General features: G+C 39.9%; 1 protein-coding gene across 1 annotated transcript in view; it reads left to right on the top strand.

The window, feature by feature from the left end:
* The first annotated feature begins 297 nt into the window (after positions 1-297).
* lrrc7 (leucine rich repeat containing 7) overlaps positions 298-21,787 on the top strand; it is a 154,517-nt gene continuing 133,027 nt past the window's right edge. Inside the window, exon 1 of the mRNA XM_072684202.1 lies at positions 298-685. The gene's annotated coding sequence lies outside the window, so the exon portion shown is untranslated. The remainder of the gene's footprint in view (positions 686-21,787) is intronic.

The raw sequence follows: 21,787 nt of genomic DNA, 5'->3' as shown, positions 1-21,787 counted from the left end.
GTAAGGAACCAAAGGTGGTTCTCCATGGCATATCGTCCCAGGAACCCCTTTGTGGAACTCTTCTAAGAGTGTGGGGAATACTTCTCTTACTCAAAATACTCCTCAGCTTCCACCTGCCCGTGCTTGGTGCCCTTGTTATTGCTGCTGAAAATCAGGTCCCACCTGCATCCCCCCCCTGTTCTGTTCTCGGGGTCTGGCAGCACAGACTCTAAAACTTACTCATCCATCACTGGCGCTTAGGGATTCTTCTGACAGAGAGAGAGACGTGTTGCTCTGTCACAGGGGGTGAAGCAGGCCCGTGCATTACTGGCGTAAAACCTCGGATTGTGCATTGCGCACAACTTGTGTGATCGCTGTGGAGGGAGTGAATGTGTTTGTGTGTGTGTGTGAGGGAGAGAGAGAGAGAGAGAGAGAGAGAGAGAGAGAGAGAGAGAGCGTGCGTGCGTATGCGTGTGTGCGTGGAGCAGCAGTGCACGCGCGGCTTGCTGCCATTAAACCGAGCGAGCGGTTCGTGTGCATCAGTGCGGAGCTCTTACGACACATGCGGGAGAGGGTCGGGTCGTGTTCGAGCCGCGGAGCGCCAGCAGTCTGTTTCTGCGGAGGATTTCTCTTCGACGAGGCGAAGGAGAAGCGGCGTGGTGACCTTGCGCATTCGGGTCTCAGGATGAGCAGCCTGCTCCATGCGGTAGGTGCACTTTCCCACTTTGGTGAGCTTCGCTGTGGCAATCATGAACTGCCATGCCAGCATCGCTCCAGCGGGGTCTCCATGCCTGGACATGGAGGTTCGTGGTGGTTCGTGTGGGCTGATGATGGCTCGGCTGCTCTAGGAGGGAGACTAACGTTGCGCATGTTGCAGGTGTCGTTGGCCAAGCCAGTGGTCTCCAATGCTTCCCCCGAAGTTCGACTGTCGATCACGGACTCTTAGCAAAACAGCTTCCTAAGGTTTCCTAAAGTTCTTGGGTTGAGGGTACGGTTCTAGGGCTTTCTTGGGTAGAGAAGTTTTTGGGTTAACTTTAAAAGGGTTCGTCTCTTCATGGCTCTTTAAAGAATCACCCACGGACACGTCCTTGTAAAAACACCCACTGAAGGGTTCTTGAAAGAACTAGAACCATTCACTGAAATATTTAGAAAGCAAAACTTTCAAAGGGTCTTATGAAAAAGATCCATCCTCTGAATATTATTTGAGAAAATCCAGTGGAAGAACCTTAAAAAGAACCATCTAAAACTAAAAGAATCTTTAAAGAACCATCCACTGAAGAGCTCCTTTAAGAAACTCCCACACAAATAATCTGCAAAAAGGATCCACTAAAAGCATCTTAACAGATTCACCCACTGAAGGGTTCTTTAAAGAACATGCACCAAACGATTCTTTAAAGAACCATCCACTGAAGGGCTATTTTAAAGAACAACCTGCTGAAAGATTCTTTAAAGAACCATTTACTAAAAGATTCTTTAAAGAACCATTTACTAAAAGATTCTTTAAAGAACCATCTGCTGAAAGATTCTTTAAAGAACCATCTGCTGAAAGATTCTTTAAAGAACCATTTACTAAAAGATTCTTTAAAGAACCATTTACTAAAAGATTCTTTAAAGAACCATCCATTGAAGGGCTATTTTAAAGAACCATCCACTGAAAGATTCTTTAAAGAACCATTTGCTAAAAGATTCTTTAAAGAACCATCCACTGAAAGATTTGTTAAAGAACCATCCACTGAAAGATTCTTTAAAGAACTATCCACTGAAGGGCTCTATTAAAGAATCATCTGCTGAAAGATTCTTTAAAGAACCATTTACTAAAAGATTCTTTAAAGAACCATTTACTAAAAGATTCTTTAAAGAACCATCCATTGAAGGGCTATTTTAAAGAACTATCCACTGAAAGATTCTTTAAAGAACCATTTGCTAAAAGATTCTTTAAAGAACCATCCACTGAAAGATTTGTTAAAGAACCATCCACTGAAAGATTCTTTAAAGAACCATTTGCTAAAAGATTCTTTAAAGAACCATCCACTGAAAGATTTGTTAAAGAACCATCCACTAAAAGATTCTTTAAAGAACTATCCACTGAAGGGCTCTATTAAAGAATCATCTGCTGAAAGATTCTTTAAAGAACCATTTACTAAAAGATTCTTTAAAGAACCATTTACTAAAAGATTCTTTAAAGAACCATCCATTGAAGGGCTATTTTAAAGAACTATCCACTGAAAGATTCTTTAAAGAACCATTTGCTAAAAGATTCTTTAAAGAACCATCCACTGAAAGATTTGTTAAAGAACCATCCACTGAAAGATTCTTTAAAGAACCATCCATTAAAAGATTTTTTAAAGAACCATCCACTGAAGGGCTCTTTTAAAGAACCATCCACTGAAAGGGTCTTAAACACATCTGCTGATGGGTTCTTTTAAAATATTATCCACTGAAACTGTCTTAAAAGAAGCAAGGATGAAAGGGTCTTAGGAGAACCATCCACTGAATGGTTCTTTGAAAAACCATAGACATAAAATGTCTTAGAAGAAACATCAACACATGGCTTTTTAAAGACCATCCACTAAAATGTTCTTAAATGAACCATCGACTGAAAGGGTCTTATAAGAACCATCCACTGAAGGGGTCTTTAAAGAACCATCCGCTGAAAGATTCTTTAAAGAACTATCCACTGAAAGATTCTTTAAAGAACCATCCACTGAAGGGTTCATTAAAGAACCATTCACTCTAAGGGTCTTAAAGGACCCATCCACTGAAGGGTTCTATAAATAACCAAATGCTGAAAAAGTCTTAAAATTGATCTGCAGAAGGGATTCAACTCACCTGTTAATTGCCAGGTTTGGTAGGTCTATTGGAGCAGGGAAATCACCATATCGTGATGGACTCTGGCATCGTTGCCCACCCCTGCTTTAAATGGTTTAAATGGTAAAAGATCCATTTAATGCAAGGTTCCTTAGTGAAGCAAAGGCGGTTCTTCCATGACATTGTTCCATAGAAACCTTTTTGCATCTTTGTTTTTATTAAGTGCAGGTTAAGGGTTTTTCTGCTTTAACTGAACTGCTAAAACTCAATACCAAAATTAGGTCTGCTGGAGCTGATGGACATATCTGTACGAGACAAAGAGGACTCCAGGAGCAGCGCTTAGATCCTCTGGACTACAGTGCTGACCACTATTCAGGCTCACCCTTGAATTCTAGCCTACATAGACACTCAAGCACCCGATGATATTTGGACATTTGGCCAGAAGATGGGCTCCAGTGATTCCAGTGACTTCATGGCACCTGATGATGTATGTTCCTGAAAAGCTTTGTGCATTCCATCAAGTTTTTTCTTTTTTGGAAGAACCAGGTCTGTTTTTCATTCAAAGCAATGACAAGCACATCTAAGCTCCAGCCACCCATGACGGATGTTAGATTAGGTTAGCATTCAGGGGGCTCAGTGCTCCATCTGCCGTGGAGGATGGAAAGCGAAGATTAAGAGTGAACTTTGATTATAGAGTGTGGAGGCTCTTACAAACAGCGATTCTGAGGTTTTGGAGAAACACCTGAGAATAAGCAAATCCATTTATCCCTCCCTGAGAAACGGGTGTGTCTACTGGGACTGTTGTGAAGCCTGGGATTAGATAGCAATAAGACGGTCACTGTTTATAGAAGCGGCTACAGAAAATCAATTACTTAATCCAGACTACCCCACACTAAGTACAGAAAACGATCAACCCAGATGTAAAACCAGATCCGTGATCTGACATAGCCTGAGAGTTTTGCCTATTATTTGAGAGGCATGTTCCTAGTAAAGGCAGACCTAGCAATTTCAGAGAGAGGATTTTGGTGGAACACAAAGCTGGAGCATTCCAGCCTGTGCTCAAGTGAACTGGCAGTGGGTGGACAGCACAGTGTTGATTTTATGTGGGCCTGAGGTTTGGAGTCATTTTTGCAGCACTAGACGCTCACAGCTGAACACTATTAAGAATTCATTCTAGAAATCTTTGTAATTTGCAGTATTCGGGTGATTCAGATCCTAATGAACATTTGTAGTGGCATCTCATCCGCTTCCAAGTTTCATGCTTTTGATAAGTACCTTAGATCCTGCTGATGTTGGTAACGAAGCGTCCACATTGGAACCTAATACAACAGATCTTGGCTGGTTTCACAAAAAGTGGGCATTTCATTTTGCTGCAGTCAGTAGATCCATTGCCAGGGTGCTAATTGAAGAGTACAGAGTGCAATTTACAGTGGCATGGATAACTGTAAATGTAGCTTAGGGGCAGACAGTGCTATAAAGCTTCTTTATGCTTTCTTGTTAATCATTGTCATGCAGTCTAGGTAGGGCTTTTTGTGTGAGCTGCATGGACCCTCGGTTAGGTGATTTACATGGTTTATCTGTGTGTCAGAATAGAAAGCTGCACATTTGCTCTACCATATTAGGAAAGAGGGTTATTCTTCGGGAATTATCTGGTGATTTTGGTTGAAGAGCATTACTCATTCAAACCCCCCTAAAGGTCTACCGATTTTTTTTTACTATATTAGTACTTTTACTATATTGTTATATTAGAAATATATTAGAAAAAGATAAGTACTTCAAAGCATAACAAGTGGTGTTGAGAGTGTTTCTACCTCATAAGGCCAAAGTGGTCATTTTGACCGTATAAATTACCAGCAAAGCAAGACATATATACTTATACATAGGATAAAGGATAAAGGTGCACGTATTCGTCACTGTACAGTGTGGACTGTACAGCGAAATGTGTCCTCCGCATTTAACCCATCTGGTAGTGAACACACACTCACACACACACACGTGTTAGGGGCAGTGAGTACACACACACACCCAGAGCGGTGGGCAGCCAACTCCAGCGCCCGGGGAGCAGAGAGGGTAAAGGGCCTTGCTCAAGGGCCCAACAGTGGCAGCTTGCCGAGCCCGGGAATCGAACCCACAACCCTGTTATCGATATCCCGGCGCTCTAACCGCTGAGCCACCACTGCCGGCTGGGCGATATGGCAAAAATAGTATATCATGATATTTAAAGATATTTTTCACAATACATAATATTTATCACAATAAATCACAAACTAAATACATCAGTAGCGACAGATTCTTAAAAAATTACAATTCAGATCCTCTGCCGTACTGAACGCAGTGATTTATTCAACATCTGCTGCACTTCATCTAATAAACCAGTCTAATTACACTGTTAATGAAACCTGCTGCTGTTCAGTTGTCTTTAAGCACTTCCTTGCACAATATCCTTGATATGCTTTGAACAGCATATTGTGTATAACAATAACAAAATGTATCACAGTATGATAAAATATCATCACATTGCCCAGTTCTACTTATATAGATCACTGCACCTCTTAGAGTGACCCAACCATCGCCAATCAATAGGTGGCCAACCGTTCCAACTACACTAAATATCCAGAAGTATCAGCACACCCCATCTGAGAGAATTCAGTTATTTTAGAAGTAGACCCATTGATGATACAAGTGTTCAGTTGTGTGCACACAGCTTGTATAATCTTTGTAGAAAGAATTGCAGACTGAACAGGACACTTTGGTGCGGCTGAACATGACCCTGAGGTCACCATGCCCACTGCCAAGCGTCGACTAGAGAGGCCTGAAGTACCTCATATTTTAGCTATCCTCTGCAGGCTAATGAATGATACCGCATTACATAACACAAACATATCTAAAGCAAGATATCCCAGCCATTGTGTTCCTGCAGACAGTCCACAGTTCTTCTTTCTTTATAAATGGGGCTGCCAGGTCAGAGGTTTGATAAGAAATGCTGCTCGTACAGAACACTTTTGTCTTCTAGGTTGACTGTACTTTCAAATATAAGGTTTTGAGTGAGTAATAGAGCTGATAGAGCTGTGTAACAGCAAGACAAGGCAAGTTTATTTCTACAGCCGATTTAATACACAAGACAGTTCTTGTGTTCTTTAATACACAAGACAGTTCTTAGCTTTACAAGTAAAATGGAAAATCTGATTAAGAGAAAAGAGATCTTTTAAAATAAGCTGAAATTAAGTATGATGGTGCAAAGTGCAATGCAATGCATTAGAAAAGGTCAGACGAATGGGCACAAATCTCTGATTTAGAAAATCAATCATCAGTCATGGTGAAAGTTATGATTTTGCCCCAAATTCAAGCCAAATTCTTACGTAAAGGACAGTACTACCTTTCTAAAGAGGCATGGATTCACAAAAGATATCATTTGCTAGAAAAATACAATGATGTCTGAATTTGGTACATAATAAGTAGTGCTTAAAGATCTGCCTCATATTAGCATAAAGTTGCTGCCCAATGGATAGAAGTCAAAGTAAAATTATTTTTATTCCAAGCATTCTTTAGGTCCATTAATCCAGAGTTCTTTACACAGTATACAGAAAAGCTACAGGGTTCGAATGTTGAAGAAGCCTAAACACAGACAAAAACGGAGATACATGTTTTTCTTGGGCAGCAGCGATATTACAGTATTAATGGTACAGTATTAAGCTTTAGTCTGTTGAATGTAGTGTTCCATACCCATGTGCATTGTATTATTAAACAATACAATACAAAGCTCTGTATGATTACACTTTTATAACTGTTGGATAAAGTAAAGCAAGAAAGCATCTTGGAATCTTTCAGGATGCACTTTCAGGATGATGGCATTACAACCTTGGATTTACCTTGGATTATTTTCTTCTTGATATCCATCCGAGACCATGTTGACTGGGCAGCTGGCCAAGGAGAGTGGGCTGTATTATCTGGCCCTCCGGCATTTCAGAGAAGAGAAGAGAGGAAAAAGGACGTGACGGACATTTCCTATAATAGATGGTTATTTTTGATTAGTTGGTTCGCTATCATTATGACTGCTAATGAAAAGTCAGCTAATTCACCTGCATTTCGTGAATCCTTTTTTTTTTTAAGGGATAGACAGTAATTGGTAGGAGATTTGTACTTCTCCATGTACTGTCCAGTAGTGTATTACATATTATGTAAGTGATTGATCAAAGCTGTGGGAACGTTGCTGGTTTTATGATTTTAGCGCAGGGTAAGTGAAACCCAAACAGACCTGGTTTGAATCGAGCTACTGAGCTGGGAGTGGACTGCCTTGATAAAGCCAATCAGACTAAAGTAGGTCTTCTGTCAACTAGGTCACCCTGACCTACATACACTTGTCCCATGGAAAATCCTCAGCTTTTTTAATCGTAATTTCTGCATGCCATGAAAGATCAGGAGGAACTGTTCACTGACTTCACAGTTATCCTGAAGGAATCTGCTGAATAGTGACATAGTGAATAGCAATAAATACACACATCTCTTCATGCATTCATCACATGTCCTCACACAGCAGTGAAATCAGAGTTATGTCATATTTCTAAGTGGCTGGGCTGTGCATAGGCCAAACCATTAGCCTTTCAATCATCTTAGTTGAGATGTTAATGAACTTTTGGGGGCTTGTAGATCTTTACATAGCAGAATAAATGCATTACAATGAACCAGAATGCGTAAGGATATAGGAATCATAGCAGTATATAGCAGACAACTGCTTAAAAAAGAACCGGATTGGACAGATGTTTAGATTTTACTTATATTTAATGAAGTATAAAATATATGAATGTTCTACTTATCCATGATTCTATCCCTAAATCCTTTATTCTAATTCAGGTTAGTCCACTTTGTGTATAAATTCTAAACGTGATGAGGTCTGATCAGCCCTACCCAACTTGCCTCGCCTGAGTATTTACATCTGGTTCATGTGATCTGCTCATTCCGTTGGCTTTACCATTGGTCACTCCTTGTGCTTTTGCTCTGCCATTTTGCTTATTGTCTCATTCAAGTCCCTGTTTATCCCTAGTGTTTAGTTTGCTCAGTTTTGGTTTCGGTTTGGTTTGAGGTAGCAGTAAATGTTTGCGTATTGATATCGGCAGAAATGTCCCTATTAAAAACATAGATACCAGCCCACAATTCCAATATAAATGGATAAATGGATGTTTGTGCATGTTTGAGATGCAAAAGGGAAATTCTACCCATTTTCGTCTTTCATTTTTGCCTCAGTGGTGCGTCAGTGATGACAAAGACTTTCAGAACTGCTTCACACTTTCCAAGAGAATGTTTACTTCCTGCCTCTGATTCCAAATTTGTCCAAATAAATCATTGCATAACTTGGAAAAGGATTGTTTGGCTCTTTTCCGTTCCAGAAGAAGAACGTCAGCTGCATTTTAATTTGTTTTTTTGTTTTTTTTTTAATCAGCAAGTAGGGGATTGAAATGTGTCCTCACATCATGTCCATGACAGACAGTCACAAAGAATATGTTAAACTAATATGTTGAATTTTCCTGTTGTTCCTGTTTCCGCCTGAAGACCAATGCTGTATGCTGCATTGATCACTATTAGGTAAGGCCTAATGGAAACTTTGCTTTAGTCAAATTAATTTATTTATGAGATATATGAACTCATTGATGATATAATGAAACTCTGTATCATAAGTAGTATAATATAAGGCATTACCTGCTTCTACAGATTAATGCTATTTAGAATAGACACAGCATGAATCTGGTGTTTGTTTATATTATGAGTGGCTTACCGTAACAGTACAGCAGTTAAAGCTTACACAGCTTACACCATTAAAGAGGCCATAGAAAGCATTTACTGAGAGTCATTCTGGGATGTGTAAAAAGTAAGCAGGCTGTGACTGTGGTTGAGGAGTCTGTTTACAACCCTGTTATTTTGCCTCAGAATAAAACTCGCTGATTTTCCTTTTATGGTGGGCCCATAAAAGACAAATAAGGTCTGGCATTATTCACTGGTTTAAGGCACCCCAACGACCCACAGTAGCCACATAGCCTAGCAATGCTTAGCCTAGCCTAGTTTTAAACACTGTGACAAGAATTGTAATTCTTTTTTGTAAATATTCCTGAGACCAGAGTGTTGCTCTGGGTCTTTGGCATGGTAGGACATTAGCTTTTAGCTTAGCATCAGCTAGCCTACATATTCTTCAACAGCTCTCCCCTAGCAATTGCACATGGCTTCTCCAGTTGGCCCTTAGCTATAACTTTTAGCCTTTTTTAGCCTCACTTCCATATTCATATTCCATATTCACTTCCAAATGCAACTCTCAGTTTCATTTAGCCTTAAAAGGCTTTCAGTAGTGGAATGGGTGTATGTACATTTTGGGGGCATAAATAAAATGAGTCAAAACCGTTATGTAACAGCTGTGGGTTTTGCTTTTGAAAAAGGCCACAACAATATTTGGTATTCACAGTTTGTTAAGTCAGTGTACTGAACTCTTATTATCCAACTATGCCAAGATAAGTACAGTCTTCCATTATGGGGTTTATTTCAGTAGTTAACAGTAACAGGCACATGATTGTCCAAGGCAGCTCTCAGATAATGCAGATAATGAACTTGGTAGTGTTTTGAGCATGTGCGCTCTCGTCTTTTTAGGTTCGGCTTTTTTATGTTGCAGGCAATTTTGCTTCAGGTCATCCTGACTGAACTTAACTCTGTTTCTGCTTTAATTTGTTATTTGTCTTTCCAGCTTCTTGTTAGACTCATTAGAGGCCCAGTTACTGCAGTGTTTTTTGTCAGCCAGAAAAATCACTGCCCTTCACGGCTTAGAAAGAAAAATCTGTGGATGCTCCTACTTTGTATTACCGTGGCAACATGGATTGCATCCATAAAAACAGTGGGGCTTTTAGTGTGTATGTTTATGCACAACAATGAATTAATGCCCATAAAGCCTTGTACATGTGCACAGTATACTAACCTACGACTGTCATGTTTGTAGGTCTAGGTCTCTGTTCTCCATCCCTATTCAATAATATGACCTACCGCGATTTTCACTGATAGCTGCACGATTATCAAGCAGAAGGAGAAATGACCAAAGCTTTAATGCTTAAAGGGCTCATAAGATGGAATGTCAGTATGTCAACATTTTGTCAACATTTCATTGTCAAATTCACCCCCAAGGCTATTTTTTAGGGAAGTTTAGCCCCCCCAAATCTCAAGGCTTTTTTTTTTTTTAGCCCTGATTGCTTGTTGATTGCGGGCCAAAAATTATAGAGCAGACAATTATTACAGTGTTTTTTTACAAATATAAGTCTTAAAGGGGCAGTGATAAAAAATGCCTGTTTCAAAGAATCATGTAAATATGAAATATGCTTTCTTTTAATGATAATAAACCCCATAAATGCCATAAGATCAAGCCAAACAATTCAAAATAATAATAATAATATAACTTTTTTTCATTTCTTTTAGTTTTGGGCTTTTAAATGGGACATTTAAATTGAGGCTGAATGGTGGCTTGATTAGCCCATGTCCTTCGTGTAGGTCTAAGAGTACATCTCTGCCTCTCTCCCTCTGTCCCTCGCTCTGTTTCTGTGGCGGAGTAAAAAATGGAGGCCACTGGAGCTGGCAGTTTAATTCCATGGTGCTTCTTCGCATTCATATCTGTCAGCAGGTCGCTGCATAATTAGCTGTGAATATCTGCACAGGTTTCCATGGTGCAGCATCTTCTCTTCGCAAAGAGGCCAGCCCACACACATAGACACACACACACACACACACTCATACGCACGCACACAGGCACACTCGCTTTCACACAACAGCACCAAGCTGAATCTTTAGCACGTTATTATGATTATCACCTACTACTGCGGGTTTGGCCTGCTCTGAAACACTGTGTGACTGCCAGACTGAGGCTGGGAAATGAGAAACCTGAGGCTCGGCTCGGCAGTCGGGTAAACTGCTGCATTGCACTTCCTCTACCTGGCAAGTCAGCCAGGAGTTACACCCTGACTCTTCAGAGCTGCTTCTGTAGGACAGGCCGTTTCCCGTCAGCGGCACATAAGGGCTTGTAGTGCATTGCAATGTGTCGGCCATGAAGAGCCACAGAAACCACCCACGTTCTCGCCTCGTGGTTGGTCAGAGTTGCAGAGAGTGAGCAGGGTGCGTTTCCATTCTGTTTGGCTCTGTTTGATTGTTGACTCCATTTAAGAGGCCCTGAAGGAGACCCCTAGCCTGTACCCTGTTCATCTCAGCAGTATTGTGTTGGATTATGAATATGCAACATAGCCCTCTTATGTATTCTCTCTCTCTCTCTCTCTCTCTCTCTCTCTTTCTGCCTCTCTTTTTCTCTCTCTATGTTGCAACATTTTGGCTCTTCAGCCTACAGATGAGCTTTGGTTGAAGCAGTGAGTGGGCGTCTGCAGTGGGAGAGCTTTCAGAGAGAGAGAGAGAGAGAGAGAGAGAGAGAGAGAGAAAGATCAGGGGCTTCCAGTTGCTCTCTGCTGCAGTGGATGCCGCGAGCATGCGGTGAGTTTTAGTGCTGTAGGACGTGATGCAGGACTTGAGCTGTGGTGTTTGTTATTCAGCATGCTTACCCACTCATTCACTCACTCACCTACCCAACCACAGCAAGGACATCAGACCCACAGTGGTGTGTTACTGAATAATGCAGGCAGTAAACCCTGGCAGTGCTTAGCTCATCTCTAGCTTACTAATATAAAAAGTGACTATTTGGAGAAGTTTGTTAAATGACAGTTATGATGATGACTAGCTTATGGCTGTCTATAAGTCATTTGTTCATATTTTAAAGCAGCATTATGCAGAATTTGGCATTGCTTGCTCTTGTGCTCCCTCTACGGTCAGGAAGTAAACTTGCGCTTTGAGCCACATCTAAAGAAAACTGAGAGGTACAGAATTGTTCAGGCTGAGGTGGTGGAGTAATATTCTGGGGTTTTACACAAATAGTAGTAGTGCAGTGTGTACTTTTCCCCATCACAAGTCAGTGGAGAGTGGGACAAGGATTTTGAAGCTGATACTTTAAGGTAGAAAATTCTACATATTGTTGCTTTAAAGTAATATTTATATTTAATGTATATAAATATATACATTTAGCTAAACAATCTGATTACACAGTTATAATTAGCTCCATGTAGCTAATTAGCCTATAGCCTACAGGGGGCTATATGCTAAAAGTTATTAAGAAATGAAAACTTATACAGTCACCTGTTGACACTGAAAATGATCACATCCTGCTCAAAGAAACACCCGGGCCAGCTCAAACTGGTTGACCAGCTTAGCTCTTGACCAGCAATTAATATGTTTGCATTGAATTTGATGGTTTAGCTGGTCTACAAGCATGATCAACCTGACCAAGCCAGACCACCAGTATGACTAAGGTTGACCTACTGGTTAACCAGCATTATCAGCAAGACAAAGCTGGTCAACCAGCATGACCACCATCATCAAGTTGGATGACCAGCATGACCAAGATGGTCAACCAGTATGACCAGCATCACCAAGCATGACCCTAATCAAATACAACGCACACTATTCTGGTCAAGAGTTGGAAAACCAGCCAGCTTACCAGCATAGGGTATGTTATCATCTGGACGACCAGCTTTTCAACCATCAAAGACCAGCTTAGACAATCCAAAAGCAGCTGTTAGCCAAAGCTGGTATTTAGCTGGATTGTCCAGCACACTTTTCTCTAATTATGTTTTGTTTTAAAGTAATTCAATTGGCTTGCGTACGTGATTTCTGGCACTGTGTTATACCATTATTTATCAAATCCAGGCTTCATGATGCGTCTGTTACTTGTTAGTAACATCAGTCTTAAAACTAAAGAAGCAAACTTTAGATATCAAACAGTCTACTAATAGACTACAGTTGGGGTAAGCTGGACACTTTGTGTAGATTTGATGGTTTGCTGAATTGTTCCTTTAATCTGATATATGCACTTTTGTCTTTAATCACTGACGAAAACTTCATTGCTCCTGAGGCAGAATCTCAATGCTTTGAAAGATGCTACATAGGCTAACATACAGTTTGTTTGTATGTTGCAGCCATATGTTGTCTCCCAGAATTGAGACACTAATTGCTTCTCGGTAGTAGTTTCAGCAAACTGCATGTGATGTGCCAATTGTCCCCAGTTGCAGTGGATTTGCATCAAGCTTGAGTGAACCACAGCAGGGCAAAGCAACCCACCATCTTCCAATTCACAGCTCCTTATTAAAACACTCTGGAGCCAGGCTGGTCGTGGGAGGAGAGGCAAGTAGATGAGAGGAGAGTGGAAACATGTGACTGGAATACATAGTGATTCCTGATCTCTCTCACTTTCTCACTCTCTCTCCTCCCACTGCCATTCTCGTCATTGGTATCCGGATTGAAATGCACTATGTGTCTTTCCTTACATAGTTGCTGAAACAACGGGACAAGCAAAGCCTCATTATTAAAGATTCTATATTCACTCATCAGCTGGGCAGTCAGAGATCTTGCACAATTTACACAGTGCTCAAATATTAATAGATCGCTTGAATATTCATAGAGGCTTTAAATATGAGAGCATTTGGCTGTATTGTGTGTGGAGCAAAATTCGTCACAGGTTTTTGACAGTGTTCACCTTGCTGCTTGTAAGTTAAATGGAGAAATGTAATGTATATGGAAAAATAGAAATCTCAACCCCCTTGTCAAATCGTAGCTGCAGTACACATTCAAATGCTGTGCTGTTTATATGGTCCTGTAGATATATTTTGATATATTTTAGATTAAATGCTCCTTCAAAAAAACGTACTGAGATTCAACTTAGAATCAGATATACTGTATATAACTTCTATTTAAGATAGCAAGTATGCTACAAATATAATGCTAATGTATAATTTCCTCAGAGGGTCTGTTGTAATAAATGGTATCTCTTACAACATTTCCAATGCATGGCCTTACTCAAAACAGCCCCACAACCATCCCCAGTATGATAGAAGCCCCTCGAAGTTGCTGGCCACTTTTTAAAGCAGCATTTTGTGAGAATTGGTATTTCTTGCTCTAGGGGTCCCCCTAGAGTTGGGAAGTGCAATTTGTGCTTTAAGCCACCCCTGAGGGACACGGTTTTCTGGACAAGCTGACAGATACAGAACCATCATGAAGTAATATTATAGATTTTACACAAATATGACTCGGATTGCGCAATGTTGCAGGTTGTCCTACCGGCTTCAATAACGTTACATAGTGCAGATTCAGGCATGCTGAGCCTGTAGTGGCAATGATAAAGACACAGTTCTCGCTATTACAAGTCAGTGGAGCATCACAATAATTAAGCTACACGGTGTTGCTTTAAGTGGCTAATAACCATTTAAAAGTGCCTCACTGATAGTCTCTTTTAGCCCACAGGGAACGTTACTATTACATACTAATCATTAGCAGGCCCAACATATAGGCCCAAAATATATGTGATAATCTCCTCAGACATGCCACCCTAACTAGGACTCTGAAGCTCTAGTGAATTGGCAGTAATGCCATCCCCATCTCTGTGAACTGAGAGAGAGATGTTATGTTGATTTTCCCTCTCATTAAGTCTCTCCCTAACGAGAAATGTTTGACCAGCAAATACCATCTGTTTGTATGAATATTCGCTCAGCTTAATGCATGCTGCGTTACGATGATAATGAGACCACCTAAATGATGAGAACTGGGGATTTGTTTCACATAAGTGAAAATTGAGGCCTGGACATGGTCAGCGGGAGGGGGGTCACGGTTGATATAATACTGTTAAATCTGATTTGTCATTCATAAAGGCCCAATATTCCTCCTAATACCTACATTCTGTTCCAAATTGAATTTGATGGGCTGTACATATTTTATGCAATATTATGTTTTTAATGACTTTCTTCTTTTTTTTTACTCTGCTGATAACTTCCCATCTCTAGAGCTCTGTCTGGAGAATGGATAAAGATGAAGAGTGGTTATCTGTGCTGTACTTCAAGCAGTAGGCTGCAAAATCATGCTGCATTTATGACAGCTAGAAGCTCAGAATTCTCCAGATTTCCAGGATTTCCTGTTTAGCATTTAGACTTCAGATATGTGAGGTCAGTGATGTTCAGCTCTGTGTACAGCAATAACGCAAACAAATTACATATGATGCACAAAGTAAAACCCTGACAATTTAGTTTTAAAAGCTATTTGAGTTTATAGTGTGTAATCGTCCTTATCTGATCCATCATGATTTCAGTGGCTGAAATAAGATTGTCAAAAGCCAGAATTTCTGTGAAATATTTGGTCATTTCCAATCGTTTTAAATCCAAAGGAGAGAACACTGAGGGATAAAGAATAAAAAGAGAGAAAAAGAAGCGTATAGGTCAGTCTCTCTCTCTACATGTGGCAGCAAGAGGGAGAGAGAGAAGGAGGAGGACAGGCAGGGGGGACAAACAAGACTACAGTTACTTCTATAGCAATATTCCTAAACTCTAAACTACTACAGTTCCCACAATACAATGTAATGCCTTACAGCTTAAGATTTCTGGGTGGCATGCGGGCTCGTAAAAGTACCGTACTTAACCTAATTGAGTGTATTGTGTGTTATCTGTGCGACTGTGTGCACCGAACCTTAAACCCCCTACCGTAAAGCTTTGGTATGAACGCACACACCATGACATCCCTACATGCTGTGCTTGTTCTATAGGCCATGTTGAAAATGACATCATGATCCCGGGTCATCAGGCGAAGCCTTAGAGAGCACAATTGATCTTGCTCTCTCTGGGTAGGTAGATGGCTCTTTCTCTCTCCCCACATCACTTCAGTGGGTGTCTGCTAGAGAGAAGCACAGCTCTTGAGAAACTAAATTTTGGAGTGGAAATTACGAGGGGAGTATCTTTCCCCACAGTGCCAGTAGAGGGCCATGTTCCAGTATAGTTTGCTCTTTTCCTGCTCAGGAACACCTGATTTAATTTACCTGCTAATTGCCGAGTTTAGTAGGCCTGTTAGAGCAGGGAAATCAGCAAACCATTCTGGACACCAGAAAGGGTTCCACTGTTGTCAAACAACCCATTTTCACTACTACATAAAACTTTGCTTACAGTGTAATATTTGGGCCGGAATGACCTTTTGAAAGTCTGATAGTGTATTAACGAATATGGTAATTTTACCATTTACCATTATATATATATATATATATATATATATATATATATATATATATATATATATATATTCATCGCTGATATTATCTGTTTTACTGTACACTGTAATGCTGGACCAATAGAAATGCTTATGTTGACCTCCATTCGTCCAGCATTACAGTGTACAGTAAAACTGTAGGGTTATTATATATATATATATATATATATATATATATATATATATATATATATATATATATATATATATATATATAAAACATACATATAAACATCTTATGTGTTCTCAACATTTTCAGTTGAGAACACATAAGACATGTAGTCTAAGGCAGAAAGGAGGCCGTGCAGTTAAAATTTTTAAATCTGCTTCAAGTTTTCATTCCCATTTATTTAATGGATCTGTAACTTGATCTTTTTTCCTCTAAAACTTAGGAAACAGTCTGACGGCAGCACTTCCAATTACTTCAGTAGTGTATTCGCTATGATCGCTCTGCTTTATACTACACATCCAATGAGGAAACCGCTGAAATGTTAAACTCTGATTGGATCTTTAAATGCATTGGAACATCCTAACCAGAATGGAAAAGTAGGACACAGCTGTGCTTTTTAAGCCTGCATACTCATAACTGATCTCTATAAAACGTTATCAATTTCTGTGCCCGGATACTCAATAATGTTGACAGTATTGCTATGGATAAGTTAACATACTAGGCAATCAAGGAATTAGGTCACTAAGAAAATCTCTTGTAGTTAAAGGTTGGAGGCAATTAGTAAGACTTTTTTTTGCTATTAAAAAAAAAATTTCTGTTTCCCTTTCATGCCATGTCTAATCGTTTTGGGGTGGTCTTCATAAATCTCGGTGCTCCTAATTGGGGATGGAGGCCGACCTGAACAAATCGAACAGATGAGTCCAGTATGCCATGTGGATTAATGAGGCCTCCCTCCACATCCAGCCTAAAGCAGGGCTGTAAGCTTTGAAGACTATATAAAATGTCCTTGGTGCGTGCACCTTAGGACTTACTGCCTTAATTGAGTCATTAGCCACTGTAAAACGTGCCCATCTGAAAAGAGCTGGGACTAGTGGGAATATTAGGTCAGATTACACAATAATCAGCACTGGGTGGAGAGACAGAGGCCTGCAGTGATGAAGCAGCAGCAGCAGCAGCAGCAGCAGAGGTGCGATGTTCGCCTCTGTCCGGCTCTGCTCAGTAGATGGAGCCATGGCTACACTTTGAAATATACCGTGCGTCTGCTTATGCCGTTTATAGACGCTACCTGCATTATGATATCTGTGCTGAAATATGACCACAAGGCAACTATTCCATCAGTCCTGGTGGTATGCTCTCTGTTTACGCTGCCTTTGATATTGTGTAGGGTCTGATCAGCTTTAAAGTAGAGAGAAATAAAAGAGCTGGGCGCTCTTCTATCCAGAATTCATCCTGTGCCGTAAAAATTGCCCACACTTGCCTCTACAGTGCCTGTAAAGCGGCACATACTCCATGGCTTATTTAACAAGACTTAGCCTAACCGTTAAGCATTGCGCAAAGCGAGCGCTTTAGTGTCTTGTCAAAATTTGCATGGTTCGGACTCAGTAGGTGACAAAATGACAGAACTTAATTCACATCCGCTGTCTTGCACTTTCTCCTCCGTTCCCTGCAGTTTCCATGGCAACTCTGTGTAGCACGACTGCTCGCCGGCCCACTCAGGCAGCGGCGCGCAGGCTTCTCTCTGTGTGGAGTCGCAAATAAAACATTCTCTCTGTTCATCTCACCAGGAGCACTGCAGCACAGAGCCAGGCATTTCCTTCCTGACCCTGTCCACTCCATCAGCTCTTACAAACATCACGCTCTTACAAACATCTGCTCACCCTGTCCTCTCCTAGGTGCTTTCTGGAAGAAGGAACGCTTAGAGCGACAGCAGCAAGGTGCAACCAACCTGCACCATTAAAATGAAGTGATATGTCAGCAGCAGGGAGTTAGCTAGTGTTGTCTTTCTCAGGGTCGCTACATAATTCACTTTTAGCAGTCCACAGGTATGTCGTTATTTGCTGTACTATTTCAAGTAAAAAAAAATCCTACATACTATTTTATTTTTTTCCTCTGAGGTCGACGTAGGATGTCATACATGGCTTTATGAACCCAATGATCATTTATTTTTACAGGCCATTTTCCAAACTTCCATTTTGTCTATGGAACGCACAGGCAGTTGTTGTTGCTGTGCCTTTAAGGCTGATATATGTAAATGAGCTCTGTGCTGATTTAAAAGCAGTCTAAAGCAAAAACACTTCTCATAACTTCAGTGTGAACGGGGGACTACAGTGGTGTAGGTGGATTTATGTAAATGCGTTTTTTGTGACATCACAAAAAGCAGTTCATTCAAAACAGCTTTGGCAGCCTAGTTTCTATGTACAGTATGAACTGTCTAGGCTAGGAAGTGAATGGGTTTTTTTTTCATGATATGGGCTCCTTGAGTAATTGTACAATAACATGATCTGTATGGATAGTAGGCTTTTTTTATGCCAAAAATGGCAAATATGTAATGGATGCTTTATAAAATATCTCCATTTTGCTTTCATGTCACAGACTGGACGGTGTGGAGTCACGTCACCATACACACGGCAGTATGTTTTTAGGGGACAGTAGATGAATTCAATATTCATCTATTCTATATCGAAGAGTCAATATTTTCTAACTATGACTGTTTCCTAACTGCGCCCTACTTTGTTGAACATGTTATGCACTGTTAAAAATATATGATACATGAGGAACCTTTGGAGATTCCTCCATTTGAAACTGTGAAGGAACTTCTGAAGGTTCTTTGAGGAACCTTCAAAGAAAAACTGAGATAACTCCAAAAGTTTAACAGTGTGCACCACATACATTTTAGTCATTTCTACAGTCAGGTTCATAATTATTTGGACAGAGCATCTATACACCATCACAATGGATTATCATTTCCCTTATTTTTCACAGGTTTAAAAGGAATTGGACAAACTACCATAGTACTTGCATGCAAATCACTTGCAGTCAGTGAAAGGTCTGGAACTCATGGACATTACAACATGTTATATATAAGTTATAAGCAGTCATATCATCAATATACACCAGTGATCCAATTCCATTTCCAGGCATGCATGCCCATGCAATAACAGTGCCTCCACCATGTTTGATAGAATATGTGGTACTGGATTAACTCTTTTTTTCCCCATCATCAAACTCAAATTAATCTTACCTTCATCTGTCTACAGGTTGATTGCAAGAACTGGGCAGATTACTGTTAGCAGTGGTTTGCATATTGATTATAAGTTTTAACCCTCTGGAGTCTACATATGCACCGGTGCATCACATTCAATGTTTCTCAATGTTTCTTTTAATATCTTATTGATAATACAGTGCTGAAAAACAACAAACATTCAAACATTCAAACATTTCCTGAATCTGTGGGAGCCTGTCCTTCCAACTGCCAGATTGTACATGACTCACATCTAGAGTTATGAGGCTATTAAGATGAGTTGAGGGACTGGTCTCAGACCCTTGCCATGTCTAACTGGTATTTTTTTGTGCCTCTGCCTCTTATCTGTAATAACTGTGTTCATGCGTCCATCTATTGTGTGATAGAAACTTCCCAATGGACACTCAGATGCTCGTTTTCTACCTCTCGCCATGTCTAACTGGTAGATTCTTGTCCATGAAATACCAAATGCAAGTTCTTCTGCAACTCTAGACAGTTTATCTCTTTCATTTGTCTTTAAAAACAATAATGGAAATGGTCACATCCGGCCATTAAACTGCTTATCAATTGTCTAGTTGCTTTTGAGCCTATGAAAATGGAGGGACTGTGTCAGAAATGCTTCATTTCAAATCCATTGTGGCGGTATCTTTGTCCTAATGCCTCACTGTATCCCCCCCCCCCTTACATATAGTTACCCCCCCTTAAATTTAGTATCCAGTATTCATTTTTCAAGGATGCTTCCTATTATGCAGTGTTGCCAATCAATGAAGAAAAAGGCTAACTCACACGTCCCTTGACACCTACAAAACTACCCACCAAACTGAAGGCCAGACCACACTGTCAATCACACAAACACACCTTGAGGAGAATACCAAGAAAGCCACATGACCCTGCAGACATCTGATTGGCTAGGAAGTGGCTTAGCAGGGAACGGGGGATCATTTCCTGCGTGACTTTGTTGTTAACGATGACATTGTATCATCTTGAAGGCTGTTAGCAATCATTCTCTGCTGTTAGGCTGAGAATCATGACAGATTCTCTTTAAAACCAATAGAACATGCGATGAGACTCACTGACCTTTCTCACTCACTGCGCCAAAGACAAATAAAAGCAGCTGTTTTTTTTCTTTGGTTTTTTATTTCTCACAATGAGAAGATGGTGGTTCTCGCCTGCCTCTGCTCCAGCTAAGGAGAAAATGGGTGTTCAGCACATTACTTTAACATTAGGAAGTCATTCACACACTTGAGACCATGATGAATAGCTTCAGTAATGGCAAAATATATCAACTCTGAAGGCATTTCAGACTAGATGGGATTTTCACCCTGAACCAATATCACACAGAGCAAAGAAGATGGTGCCACAGCAGTTATTAATATTTTGATGATACTGTATTTGGTTTAGTATTTGACACAATGTAGTGTAGCTTGGTGTGCTTAATACAGTAGGCCATGTTATTGTATGTTTATGGCTTTATTCATATATTTAGTACATTTTAATGATTTGTTTGTGACACTTTAGTCACAGTACAATTGGAAACATTGTGGACATTAAATGTTACAAAAGTTTAATGTTACAAAATGTTAAAAAGAGATCACACTAAATATAATTTAAATTGCTAAAGAAATAGCATGTTAGATAAGCAGCTATTGTTATTACTGTCCTAAGTTCTAAAGTTATAGAGAAAATACATTTAAATTGAATTAAATTTAAGTGTGCTTTAGGTTTGGCAATGACAAAGTAGTACTTTTTAAAAATCTTATTGAAACAAATATGACTGAATAGACTGAAATACATTTTTAAATGTGACCATTAACTAATAAAAGACTTAAAAAAAACAGTAACAAAAAAACAATAACAATATAATACAAACAAACAAACCAGTAAACTATTCTGTTTACCACAACTGAAAATGCGAACTAGTACGAACTAGTCATGGTTCTTGGACACATGCCTGTTTTCCAAATGAATGAACATTTCTTACTAACAATGTACAGTACATGTACAGTATGATCCCTTTCATTAGTCATCCACTGAACACTGTTTACTGTTCTGTGTATAATTGTTGTCTATTGTATTGTGTTGGACAGTCTATAGTACAGTGTTTTAGACAGTCTATTTTTCAGTGTGTTGGACAGTCTATAGTACAGTGTGTTGGACAGTCTGTAGAACAGTGTTTTAGACCGTCTATATATCAGTGTGTTGGACAGTCTGTAGAACAGTGTTTTAGACCGTCTATATTTCAGTGTGTTGGACAGTCTATAGTACAGTGTTTTAGACCGTCTATATTTCAGTGTGTTGGACAGTCTATAGTACAGTGTTTTAGACCGTCTATATTTCAGTGTGTTGGACAGTCAATAGAACAGTGTTTTAGACTGTCTATAGAACAGTGTTTTAGACCGTCTATATTTCAGTGTGTTGGACTGTCTATAGAACAGTGTTTTAGGCAGTCTATGTTTCAGTGTGTTGGACAGTCTATAGTACAGTGTTTTAGACTGTCTATAGAACAGTGTTTTAGACCGTCTATATTTCAGTGTGTTGGACTGTCTATAGAACAGTGTTTTAGACAGTCTATGTTTCAGTGTATTGGACAGTCTATAGTACAGTGAAGTGGTGCCCAAGAACATTCTCAGTTTTACTTTTTTTTTTAAATTTTTTCTCCACTTAGAGCCTCT

The sequence above is a fragment of the Salminus brasiliensis genome, chromosome 7 (genome assembly GCF_030463535.1).
Source record: "Salminus brasiliensis chromosome 7, fSalBra1.hap2, whole genome shotgun sequence".
NCBI classification, from domain to species: domain Eukaryota; kingdom Metazoa; phylum Chordata; class Actinopteri; order Characiformes; family Bryconidae; genus Salminus; species Salminus brasiliensis.
The sequence above is the reverse complement of the archived record's forward strand: the minus strand, read 5'-3'. Positions and strand labels throughout refer to the sequence as shown.